The sequence below is a fragment of the Gadus morhua genome, chromosome 12 (assembly GCF_902167405.1).
Source record: "Gadus morhua chromosome 12, gadMor3.0, whole genome shotgun sequence".
NCBI lineage: Eukaryota > Metazoa > Chordata > Actinopteri > Gadiformes > Gadidae > Gadus > Gadus morhua.
Genome location: NC_044059.1, coordinates 17,715,335 through 17,728,670, shown reverse-complemented (window position 1 = coordinate 17,728,670; position 13,336 = coordinate 17,715,335). Strand labels below are relative to the sequence as shown.

General features: G+C 44.4%; 1 long non-coding RNA gene across 1 annotated transcript; it reads right to left on the bottom strand.

Annotated features, from left to right (window-relative positions):
• Positions 1-774: 774 nt before the first annotated feature.
• LOC115555028 (uncharacterized) lies at positions 775-1,260 on the bottom strand. Its single transcript, XR_003978812.1, has 2 exons — positions 993-1,260; positions 775-882 (listed from the first exon to the last, which is right to left on the bottom strand). It is a non-coding gene; the product is annotated as an uncharacterized LOC115555028 (long non-coding RNA).
• Positions 1,261-13,336: the final 12,076 nt, after the last annotated feature.

Here is a 13,336-nt window from a genome sequence, read left to right as displayed (position 1 = left end):
ACCCCTTCTGCGCGCTGATTAGTTAACCGTGTGGCTAGAGGGTGACTCGAGTCTTACAGCATGCCTTTCTGGACCAGTCACAGAGCAGCAAGCGTGTCACACCATCAGCCCGTTCCTCGTGGCTCGATACATTTGTTTAGTTCAGTCATGCGTAACTCCAACCAATCATGTAACTATAATACGGTTTTCAGAAAGAAGACGTAACGCATTCTAGTAAATGAGGGGACGGATGGACGGATGAAAGGAATTAATAGGGTAAAATGCAATTGAATAGACCCGAGTAGTTGTTTTATGCATCATAAACAATAAGAATCCAGTTGTTTTATTGCAATTAGCCAATTTCTTTTAATGACATTAGTGTTTACAGATCTGACCTTGACTTTTAGAGAATATCTCACAGATGACAATAACAAAATATCGATATGGAGCTATGCATTGCTATACAGGGGTAGAATCAAAGTTGAACATAATGTCCTATACACACAATGAACAACATAAATATTAGGCCAATTTGTGTGTTCGTGGTAGGGCTGTTGTGAAAAAGTTTCAAACATTTTAAAGTTTTCAAGTCGGCCTAGTTGGCAGATTATTTTTCTCCACGTTTCAAATTTCCCACAACATTGAACGAAAGAGTTTGTATTCTTGAGGGAAATATTGGAGAAGGTTTGTTGTCAAACATATAGGCCTACACTTGAAACATACAAAAAAAGTAAAAAATGTAAACGTAGTGTTATGGTTAAACGATGCTGAACCCAAGAGCAGACGGAGACGAAGTTGAGTTGAAGGAAAAAGGGTTTATTGAACGAGGCGAGGAGGCGGGTATTGGATGAGGTTGCCGGGGAAGGAGCGAAGCAGGCGAACTGGAGTGAGGGATCCGGATAACTGCAGGCAGAGGAAAACAGAGTTGAGTCGTGGACAAAAACTACAAAAGACGAGAGAGCGAGAGCGAGAGCGAGGTAACACAAATACTAGAGCAAGGCGTGTATCATTACCACAGTAGTGCGTAGTACGATCTGGCACCGACAGCAGGGAATCCAAGGGTTTATGAAGGGGAGTTGATTGGAGATGAAGACCAGGTGAGCATGATTGCAGAATAGGTCCAGGTGTGAAGTGAGACAGACAGGAGGAGTGGCAGACCCAGGAGGTGGAAAAAAACACAGCAAACTGCTGTGAACACAACACGTAGAAGGAGTAAAATGGAGTATTGGTAATTTCCCACATGATTGGACTTGTATAGGCCAAACTGCAAAAAAAAAAAAAGTAGCCTATATCTGTCATTCTCTCCATCACCTCACGTCTCTCTCCTCCTGCTCGACTCACGCACACGCGGATAAAGTGGTCCACTTTGAGAGGGTGGGGCGCCAGTAAATGTTCCTAAGTGGGGTCTGTCGCTCCCTCATCCATCTGCAGGGATGATCATCAACCACCCGGACTGCAGAGCTTTTAATACAACTTCCAGTCAATGGTCTTTTCCTTCCGAAGGATAGCGCGGATATCTGTACAGTACAGGCTAATATGTGGACGTAAGGGTTAGAATCTGCATCCTCCTGAGACCGGGAAGCCATGGAAAGGTAGTCTATATGCAATTGCATTGCTTTTCTTTATGATCTTTGGTTTGTTTAACTTGTGCGCGATTTATTCTTTATTTCATTTGATTAAGCATTAGTCAATCACTATTATAACTTTGAATCTTAGTTTAAGGCTTTGTCTTTGTTTTTACAACGCGACGCATCTTTAATGAATGGTCTGCACGCAAGAGGAGCGCACCCTCACGTATGGACTCCATATGTTTGGTGCGCGCATAACGGACCCCACCGGCAACCTTTCAAAGGCTTTCTGCAGCACTAACAACCTCCCTGCCAACACTCGCTGTCTTCAAGCACCATGCCGTCTCTGTATCATGGGGCCATCTTCGTGGGGGTCTTCCTCATAGTGACCGGGGGCTCCACCGCCTTCCTCACCTCGTCCCAGAGCCGTCTGCAGGCCTTCTCCCTCTGCTGCGTGGTGCTAGGGGCCGTCATGCTCATCCTGGGGCTCTTTTGGGCCATGAACACCAAGTCCCCGGTCAACTACAGCCACGGAGAATACAACGGAGAGTGTCCGCACTATCCCTACAACGACTACCCCAACTTTGGGAGCCACGTCCTTTTTGCGCCATCGGGGAGCCGCTTCCCGGAGTCCCAGTCGGTGTTTCTGCCAAGGTACGGTGGTGTTTTCTTCCAATCAATTGATTTCCTCGAACAGTTTGTTCATAGGCCTACGTGGTGTAATTCAGCAGACACAGGAGGCCTTTGCAAACATAAACTTTACTCTATATTCTATACAAAAAGGCGTGATGTCACACGTGATGGGATGCACCAATAGACCGATCGATTATGAAGAGTCGTGCGAGCCCACCCATCATACGATGAACCGAATCTCATTATTTCTTAATATAGACAGCAGAGCACAGCTCGCTTCACTCAAGTCAACATCGTGATCTCTATTATACGAGTGAGACCATATATTATGATGTTCTTGGTTCACACAAGCAAACAAGCAAGCCATACAAACAATACATAATTGTAATATCTTAACTGCCTAACTAATATGCCACCATGCCAATGCATGGTTTTACTACCGAATTTTACAATTTGGGAAATTTAAACCTATGCATTACATTAGCTTGGCCTGTATAGCCAAGGGTGTCTCATATGGGTGTCATCAAGTGACCTGTATAGCCTTATATGGGTGTCATCTAGTGGCCGATATATGATACTGCACCTGGAGACGGTTTGCTAACTGTTCTTTTATGGACAGGCACACAACCCCAGAACGCCATCGGAGTGGCGCCAACTGTGAGGAATTTGACTACCCTCCCATGGATCCCGGATGTTTCAGTCCCTCCACACAACCTCCCCCGTGGCTTGGACCCCCGCCCCCCTATGAAGTGGCCATCAAGGTTACCTGCAGCTCGACGCAACTGCGGCGGGCATATTCTGACACCCACCTGGCATCGGAGCCCCTGTTCGGACGGTCAAGGGAGATCAGCTTTGAGGTGTGACGCCGGCCAATGTTCAGACCTCCTTCCCGTGGCTGCCAGTCCAATAGGCGAAGGTTTTAGGCTGGTGTTCCGAAATGCAGACGACCTGGAATCCAACCTTCATTAGTCAGTGTGATTAGCGACATGGTATGACAGTAACATCAATTGATGCCTGAGGCAGCATGCTTTTTGCTAATGTTGACTGAATATGTTCCAGCATGCGCAACCTATCTCAGAGATTACTTTGCCCAGTTAATAAAACGTCAGCGATCTGATAAAGTGATGTGTCTAACCAGATTTTGGCCTTATGTAAAGTATACTTTATTATACACGCTTATTATTATTGGTATGTAGCAACGATTATTGTATGGTTTAGCCTAACTCTAACCCTATCCCTAACCCTATTTTGAAGCCTGAAGGGATAACTTCCGGATTTTTCAACCTGGACTCTATTTTTTGCAACTTTAATTTTTGGTCTAAGTGACTAATGCAGACATTACATTTTAAATTTGGTCCATTATTGAACGCTTGTGCAAGAGTGGCTGTTTTTGCAACTGACTGAGATTATATTCTATCATTGTGGAAAGGATCCTTCCTGAGAAATACGCTTGATCTGATCTGTTTGTTATTGTGTCTTGTCAAGTCTTGATCAAGACGTTTCACTCTGTAATCGTATTGCAGGAACTGTCCCTATTGTTTCACTGTCATTACAATCTCAACTTTCCTTCATCTATATTTTTGAGAAATCAATAAATTACACTTTCTGTATTCCAACGCAAAAAACTCCTGCACTTGCCTGCACTCCTGTCTCCATCTCCCTCAAGTTCTACTTTTCTCTTCCTGCTTGAACTCAACCCGAGCAATATTTCAGCTGTATTTCTCTGTAGGGATCCTTTCCGCAATGTCAGACACTTATTATAACAACCAACAAGCACTTTAAGAGAATGTACAGGGTCACATAGGGTAGGGTTATATTGCTTCGTGCATCATGACTGCAGTGGCTTAAGAAGTCTTGCTCAACAATGGACCAATTTCAAAAATATTTGTCCATGTTAGGAATTAAAGGTCAATGTTGAAAAATCCAGAAGTTATCATTTAACTGGGTTATTGGGATTGCAACAGCCATGTGGTGTCTGTAGTATTAATTTGGTTTTAAAAAAGGATCACACATTATTTAATAACCCTTATATCCCATGTAGGTGGTTCCTTGTTATTCACATCAGATTGTAAAAATGGCTCCATAACTATATCAATATGATTATTTACTTGCAGGCTTGCCAGTAGTTGGAGGAACTAATACAGGCATAAGGTTCACTGCACCTACTACTAGGGGTGGAACCAGTGTTGCCAGATTGGGCTACTTTTGGTGGACGTTCAGGCAGTGTTGCCAGTTTGGGCGGTTTCCCCCGCTCTATTGGGCTACTTTTAAAGTATGCACCGGCTCGTTATTCTCTTAAACACACACACACACACACACACACACACACACACACACACACACACACACACACACACACACACACACACACACACACACACACACACACACACACACAAGCAGTGCAGGGCAATACATTTGACCTTTCAGATTCTTCAATTAAATTAATTTTACATTTCTGCATTTCTAGCAATGCTTTGCGCTCTTCATTCAGCTGTCACTTTATTTGTGTCCAACCATTTACATTTTCTTAAATGGTGTGCATGTTTACTCCATTTAGACTTTTGAAATTTTGTTCAAATCCCTTTACTTAATTTAAGCCATTTAGCGTTTCTTTATGTCTTAATCTATGTGGCTTTATTAAAAAATATTTTCAACCTTACTTTGTACTACAGCACTCACCGCATTTTCTGCAGGAAATGCATTTTCTAGTTATTTTTATTCTCTCTGTATGAAATGTTTCCGATTCAGATTTAGCCAGATTTCCTGCCAAATCTGGAAACACTGGGTGGAACGGCTCACAAAATTCACGGTTCGATTCATACCATGGTTTTGGGGTCACGGTTTTCGGTTAGCCTACAAAAACTGTTAAATAATCATTCTCCCCAAACAATGTATGAGTGGCGCTGTGCCTTGTAAAGGTGCGGCCACACCAAACGCGTTACCCGCGTACCTCGTGTATAAAATCGTCAATTTTTCCATAGGGAACCATTGGTTTATGCCCGTATGAGACGCGTACACGCGTTACATGCGCTAAAGCAACATTTTACGCGCGTAACGCGCGTATGAGGCGCGTATATTTACGCGCGTACATTTCAAGAGTTCAAAAAATTTAACTTTTTATACTCATACGCATGACGATTAGCCTCGTTGCCCAATCAGCGTTGAGCTTGACCCGACGTCACTGGCAGAGAGTAGTGAGCTTGGACAGAAGCATACGGCCGACATCTTTCTTTATTCTGTGTGGAAATAGTAACATAGTTACGCCATTAAATGCTTTTATGGAAACATTTTTAGCGAGAAATGTGCATTTTACTTTCATAATGTTCGCTCGGTGAATGTGAAGGATGTTTGGTTTGATAGTTATGACGAAGAGGGAACGCTCCGTTCACTTGCATGGACAGAGTCTCTGGTTACTAAGCAACCTCAACGTCTTGGCGGACTATATATCTGCTGATCAACACTACGAATGCTGGAAACACACCAGACACACCATGTGAAGTTATTTAACCCGATTATTGTTATTTATATCCGAGATTATTTAATCTAACCCGATCTAAACTCTATCACCCAAACACGGCGGCGTTTGGGTTTCCTACCTCGGACTCCAGCGCAGCCACGGCCGACAACTTTCTTTATTCTGGGTGGAAATAGTAACATAGTTACGCCATTAAATGCGTTTATGGAAACATTTTTAGCGAGACATGTGCATTTTACTTTCGTAATGTTCGCTCGGTGAATGTGAAGGATGTTTGGTTTGATAGTTATGACGAAGAGGGAACGCTCCGTTCACTTGCATGGACATGGACTCATCTAGGCGCGTTAGGAGCGTAGGCGCGTTAGGAGCGTATGCCCATTTTTGACACAAAATGGTCAAGCAACATTTTAGCTGCGTTACGCGCGTAAAAATTACGCGAGATACGCGTCTGGTGTGGCCGTACCTTAACGTTTTGTAAGGAGCTGTAGCGACGAATAAACGTTATTACTCAAAAGGACTAATTGGTTAAAAACACATGCTTTATTGGAAAAACGCCAAAAAAAACAAAAAAACAGCAATACTATGTTGGTGCTGTGAGGAGGAAGTCAGTGGCTTTCGGATCCACTCTTGCCCCGAGCCTGAATGTAAAGTGGGTCGCACACCAGACGAGCCACACAGCACAGCGTTGGCCAGTGCCGATTTTATCTTACAGCTTGTTCTGTGTTGAATATAATGAGTGGTAATGATAATGAGGCGGCGCCGATGTTCGAGCTCTCTTTGGAAACACGACCCACGTGATTTTCAATGAAGACACCCAAATGATCTTATAACTAGAAAGGTGAATTGAACAATGTGCAATCCAATTGCACTGTAGCGCTAGCCTTATCAAGAGCATGCAAAGAAATGCACTATGGTGGATGACGGAACGTCAGATAAGAAAAGATTATCGTAGGAGCATGATATTTGTTTCGTGAGGAAAGCGTTGTCGAAGCGCTGGTGGGAGAGGAAACGGGGCCACCTCTGCGATAGCAACAAAATAATTTAAAGTATGTGAATCTTATTAAATAAATGTAGATAGATGGTTGGTTCAGGAGATTTGGTGTCACCAAATGAAAAGGTTTGTGAAAAATGTTACGACGCAAAACCAATTTTGAACCGAATGAACCGAACAAAAATATACATGTCCCAAACCATAGCGGTTTGTTCGGTTCACTAATTACGGTTTGGTCATGGTAGCGAACCAAACGGTTTACATTTTTTTTATTGTATCGTTCAATCCCTACCAACTATACATACAACAGGCTTTACCCTCACCCTGAGACCCACACTCAATCAGTGTCCTCTGATATACTGATCTGGTCTAGGTTAAAATAAAATCGATGGGTTGGTCGGAGGGAGGAATCTGGGTTGACGGGAACCCTACTACCCTGACGGACAGAGTGACTTCTGCCTGCAGATCACGAACAAGAACATCCAAAGCTCATTCGTACTTCTTCCGTTTGCACTACAACAACAGAGCATTTGAGTGGTAATAATCAGGCGAAGCACTGTAACCCGATCTTTGTATGCATCTCTCGCTACAGCACTGTTGACCGACTCGTCATCCATTAGCTGCTAATGCCTCTGACCTCCATGCCATTCTAAGTTGTCTTTTTTTTTTGTGTTTTCATCTGGATGCCAATATTCTGGTTTCGAGAAAATCGCTGCTTGTGTAAACCTAACTTGTGAGATATGTTTCTTTAAGTACAATCTTAGTCAGTTATAGGTTTCAAGTTGAAAAGTCCACAAAACCCCACCACCACCACCAACAACAACTAACCCTATGTATGATACAATGACTGGGGCAGAATGATAATATGCAATAGGCAGCAGTGGCACTGGCAGAATCCCTGTGCTGCTGTCCATAGTGGAGGCCACCGGTATTGACTAATGCAAGGTGTGGTTGATAGGAGGGGATTAGGAAGATTCTTCTTATCGGCCAGTGTGAAAGAAGCTGCCCTTGCGGCTCATTAAGCAGCCTCCTCTCCAAGACTCCTAATAAATAAAAAGCATGTCCTCACCCATGTTAAGTTTCTTTAAGCCTGTCTTCACCCATGTAAGGTTTTTATAAGCCTGTCCTCTCCCCATGTTTAAGCCTGACCTCACCCAGGTCGTTTCTTTAAGCCTGTCATCACTGTAGTTTCTGTAGGCATGTCCTCCTCCATGTCGTTTCTTTAAGCCTGTCCTGGCCAATGTAGTTTCTTTAAGCCTGTCCTCACTATAGTTTCTTTAGGCCTTTCCTAACCCATGTCGTATATTTAAGCCTGTCCTTACTCTAGTTTCTTTAAGCCTGTCCTCACTCTATTTTCTTTAAGCCTGTCCTCACTCTAGTTTCTTCAAGCCTGGCCCTACTGCAGTTTCTTTAAGCCTATCCTAACTGTCATTTCTTTAAGCCTTTCCTCGCAAATGTCATTTCTTTAAGTCGGTCCTCAGTCTAGTTTCTTTAATCCTGTCCTCTAGTTTCTTTAAAACTGCCCTCACTGTAGTTTAAGCCTGTCCTCACTCTAGTTTCTTTAAGCCTGTCCTCACTGCAGTTTCTTTAAGCCTGTCCTCACTGTTGTTTTTTAAGCCTGTCCTCACTGTAGTTTCTTTAAGCCAGCTCCACTGTAGTTTCTTTAAGTCTGTCCTCACTGTAGTTTCTTTAAGCCTGTCCTCACTGTTGTTTTTTAAGCCTGTCCTCACTGTTGTTTCATTAATCCTGTTCTCACCCATGACATTTATTTAATCCTGTCTTCACCCATATAGTTTCTTTAAGCCTGTCTTCACCCATGTAGTTTCTTTAAGACCGTCCTCACTGTAGTTTCTTTAAGTAGGTCCTCACCCATGTCGTTTCTTTAAGCCTGTGCTCACCCATATAGTTTCTTAAAGCCTGTCCTCACTATAGTTTCTTCAAACCTGTCCTCAACCATGTAGTTTCTTTAAGCCTGTCCTCACCCATGTAGTTTATTTAATCCTGTCCTCACCCATGTAGTTTCTTTAAGCCTGTCCTCACCCATGTAGTTTCTTTAAGCCTGTCCTCACCCATGTAGTTTATTTAATCCTGGCTTCACTGCAGTTTATTTAAGGTTATCCCCACTGTACTCTCTTTAAGCCTGTCCTCACCCATGAGGATTATTTTTTTTTAATTATTTATTATTATGGTTGCACTTTACAATATTCTTTAGAGCTTGGTCTCAAAATTCACATGAAGGCCACAGAGTTGTTTGTCGTTTTCTGAAATAATGTTGTCGGGGGTCTCTTCCTACCCTTTGTCTTGTTTCTCCTAGTGTTTGTCTGTTGTCATCGGCTAATATCTCGTATCCTACGTCTTTATTTTGAGATCGCAAGGACAGACCAGGGCAGGCCCATAGATGACACCCAAGGACATATCCACCCTCCCTCAGGAGGCAGATCTAACAATAGACAAATCTTAACAAGTTAGTATTTCAATGAGTGGGCTTTCTCAATTCATACTACCAAAGCACACATTACACATTGCTGTAACCTACAAACGTGAAGGATATGAATACAGATAGGGCTGGAGGTGGTTAGTAATGAAGATAAAATAACTACTTTATTAAGAAGGTCAGAAAGTAGAAAGTAAAGCTGATAAAAAAAATGGAATTAGATTTTACATTTTAAAACTAAAAACATGTATGTTCAATAGGAGATTTATTCTGCATAGGTATTGTTGTTGTTAGTTTAAAGCTAGGGAAGCAATTTATTGTAGAAGCCCTTTTTGTCAAATTTGTTAAAATTCTCTTTACTCTCCGAGAGCAATCAATAAATCGAGTGCTCTGACTAAATAATTAAAAATTACGCTATCTCTGGCTGTCTCAGGCCTGTAATCCGTCTATCTGTCTGTCTACCATACCTACCCGTCTACCCGCAAACTCTGCCCGGTCATATTGTGCATGAACAGCGTTTTCCAGGCATCGCCAGACGAACTGCAAGTTATTAGTCTGGAACCTCTCCGTTCATTTTCGATTTCCAAGGGGCGTCGACAACGGGCACAGACTAAATGCCTCTGGACGCAATTGGATAGGCCTACAACCAACCATAGAAACACGAGACAGGTTAAGCAGCACTGAGCGACAACATCTCTTAATCAGACAACATGCTTGCAGCAGACACGATCAGATTCTTTAGTGTTATAAATGCCTCTACAGCACTCCTCTGCACGTCATCGTATATATCCGCCTTATATTAGATCCACAGTTGTGATTGGCCGGTCTATTTTATACCGGGTAAATCTATTTGTACGGGAGGGGAGCCAGACTTTATCTGCAGAGCAGGTGAAACATGAGCTCAAGAGATTCGTCTGGTTACCAGGCTAGTCTTCAACAAGGCTAGGCAGACCTATTGTTAAAGTTAAAGATTTATTTCGGGAGTTATTGGGGCAGTGGCTATGCAGGGAGTCCTGCAAAGCCACTGGAAAGGAGGTTTGGTCTATTCGGTTGGATATCCAATATGTAGCTTACGTTGGTTTGTTTCTCAAATTGTCTACTCTACCTTTAATAATAGACTGTCCAGCAAGGGCAGATGGATGTCAACGGAACTGAGGGATGGAGTTCCGTCAGTCAACAGAAGCTTGTTAAGGCGAACCTCAAACCCTGAAGCCACACCCATACCGTGGATAACATGAGTTACTACATTATAGGTCAGAAATGTTGATCTTTGAAACATAAATGTGTAAAACACAGTCCCTATAAGTGTGCTACAAGAAAGGTGAACATCATGGTGTTGTTGAACTCGGACTAGGTTCCATTTTTTAAAAACAGGCTAATTGCAAAAAACGTCGGAACAAATTCAGAACTTGGTAGCCAACAACATTACAAAAAAGATCGATAGTGATTGTTGCCTTCCGTTTGGATATTCGGAGCCGTTTCATCATTATCTTTTTCATTATTGGTGTAACACGTAAAAAAAACCGCGTAGTAGATAGTTCTCGTTGCATTTCTTAGGGAAAGTATTCCTAAAATTCCCAAAGAGCGAACCTCTCTCGCTTCCTCTATTGGCACGAGCGCGTGCGCACACGAGCACAACCACAGACACGCGCACAGACACGCGCGCACACACACACACACACACACACACACACACACACACACACACACACACACACACACACACACACACACACACACACACACACACACACACACACACACACACACACACACACACACACACACGCAAACAAGCTACAAATCCAGCTAGCGGGGGCGCGGTCTTCTTGCAGTTGTAGACAGTGGTACACGCGCGTTATCGTCAGCAGCGACTCTCCCAGAGCCCTGGTGGGCATCGGTCACTGCTGGAAATATGATGAGACTGGAAGAAGGACGGTTCATTACACATTATCTATTGTGTAACCTGAGAGATGAGAATCCCCGTCGCCTTTCCTGTCTTCTGTAAAGGTAAAGTGAATCGATAAGGACAATCAACAAAATGTTGACACCTAAACAATACTTGCACGTAGTTAGCCATTCTCCCGGAGTGCTCACTCCTGTATCTTCGGAGTTTCGTCTTGCACTGTAGTCGCGTAAAAAGCAAGCTGTTAAACGTTTTTCATCGCATCCAGGTTTGCTTAAATTACCCTTGTTTGACCGGTCTGAAATAATCTCTCCGTGTCCGTTACTCGATTACAGGCTCTCTGTGATGGGGGTCCCTCAATGTAGCAGCGGTTAGGTGGTGGGGGGACACTATAGACATGCCATTTCCCCAGAGCATATTGCTGTGTCTGGGCGTGGTGCTGATGACCGCCGGGGTGGTCATGGCACTCTGCACGGGCGCCGTTCCCCAGGGTATCCCGCTATTTCAACTCGGACTGATTCTGGGGCTCGGGGGTGCGGGGCTGGTGGTCACTGGTCTCTGCGCTGCCATGAAGAACCTGCAGGTGGCGGTGCCAGGACACTTCCTCCTGCACCCCCGCACGGGCACCCGCTTCAGCCCCCATCAGGCGCTTGCAATACAAAGGTAGGCGCACGTGCTTCACACACAGGGTAACTTTATATTCGTAGCGTTTGAGTCACTGATTCACTTTAACACATGACGTGCCTTTCTCTCTCACTCTCTATATCTCAAACACACACACACACACACACACACACACACACACACACACACACACACACACACACACACACACACACACACACACACACACACACACACACACACACACACACTAATTGTTTGAAGCTGAATCTAAATTAACAATCTGTGCTGAATTTGTGACACAGAGAAAAGTAAAGATGTTCTGAAAATTAAAGTTGGTCGCAGGGAAAGCTTGCCTATGATGGCCCATGAATGTATACAAGACTTGCTCTGCTCAATCTCTCCCTTGGTGTCAGAGAAAAGCCAGGTGCACGCTTTCCAGCATTTTTATACTTCCAGTAACAGCAATGAGATGGCTCTCTGGCCAGTGGCCACTCGTCTCGTACGCAGTTAGTGCTAGCTAGCGCTTAACACATTGCAGGCGTGTTTTGTGTTTTGTGTGAGTCAGGGGGAGATTAGAACTCACAAGTACTCACAAACACACTGAGTGCTGCTGGTACTTGAGTTTTATGGACGGAAAGAGGAACAGGAAGCAACCGCTGTTCACAAAATGAGTCGCCCTCAAAAGAACTACCATCACATGGTGGACTTTGTTCTTCTCAGGAGGCTGGACCGCATCCGCAGGGAGATGTCAACGGACTCCGTGGCCGGGCAGGCTGAGCCAGCCGAGCCCTCCCTGCCCTCCACCCCGCCCCCCTGGGATCTGGAGCCCCCGCCCTCCTATGACACGGTGATGAAGTGCCAGGAGCATGCCTCACAGGAGATATGACCTGTGACACTCCCCTATCCCTCCCTCACCCCCTTCCCTCCCTTTCTCCCAGAGGAAGAAGAAAACCACAGGGACAGGAATCCATGAGTCATGAACCCAGTCTGAGACGACGAACCGTCGTCAGCTGCATTTCACCAGCAAAAAATTTTCACTCTTTGTGCCTTCCTGGGAACCACCATCTTGAACACCAAACAAAGACAGAGGCGGGGCCTGCAAGCCAAGGGGACAATCTGGGCTGAACAAAAAATAGGGCTGTGAGGACACGAGACCTAGATGGATGAAACGTGGGAGGGGAATTTAATGTTTACCATTTCCTGTGTTGCTCTAACCTCGCCCCATCCCACTCGGGAGACCAGCCTTATGTAACTTTTTAACCGTTGTTGACCCTAAATGACAGTGCAGTTGGCTGTGAGCCCAGTAAACAGGTACTTTATAGGCCCCACTGGAGGCTGTGCTATGAACACCCCCCCCCCTTACACCCTACCCCCCCCCCCCCCCCCACACACACACACACACTTGCCCTTCTTGAACATCTGCCTTCCATCCCAGCCGTATGGATTGGTCTAGCTGCGTGCACGAGCTTACAAAGCATTTTATTACTGGTTTACTGGTTTAACCCAAAGCAAATTGCCTTTTTGGCAGCAGTGTTGTTGTGCCGAGGTTTGTACTCAGGCTTTTTAATTTCTTTTGAAAAAATGACGGCCAGGGCCGGCCTGTGTGGAGATGTTTCTGTGAGCATGAGTTAACGACCAGTCTTCCACGATCTCTGTGGGTGGTGCGTGTGAAGGAGAAGTAATGGCTTGTTTATGTGAAATAAAATACTGGTGGAGACCT